Here is a 307-nt window from a genome sequence, read left to right as displayed (position 1 = left end):
TGAGGATGAGGATGAGGATGAGGATGAGGATGAGGATGAGGAAGAGGAAGAGGATGAGGATGAGGCTGAGGTTGAGGATAAGGAGGAGGATGAGGATGAGGATGAGGAGGACGATGAGGATGAGGATAGGATGAGGATGTGAATGAGGATGAGGATAGGATGAGGAGGAGGATGAGGATGAGGATGAGGATAGGATGACGACCTGAATGAGGATGAGGATGAGGAAGAGGATGAGGATGATATGAGGATGAGGATGAGGTTAGGATGAGGATGAGGATAGGATGAGGACGAGAATGAGGATGAGGAT

This window comes from Lupinus angustifolius, unplaced genomic scaffold, assembly GCF_001865875.1.
Source record: "Lupinus angustifolius cultivar Tanjil unplaced genomic scaffold, LupAngTanjil_v1.0 Scaffold_514, whole genome shotgun sequence".
Classification (NCBI taxonomy): Eukaryota; Viridiplantae; Streptophyta; class Magnoliopsida; order Fabales; family Fabaceae; genus Lupinus; species Lupinus angustifolius.
This window is presented reverse-complemented; position numbering follows the sequence as displayed.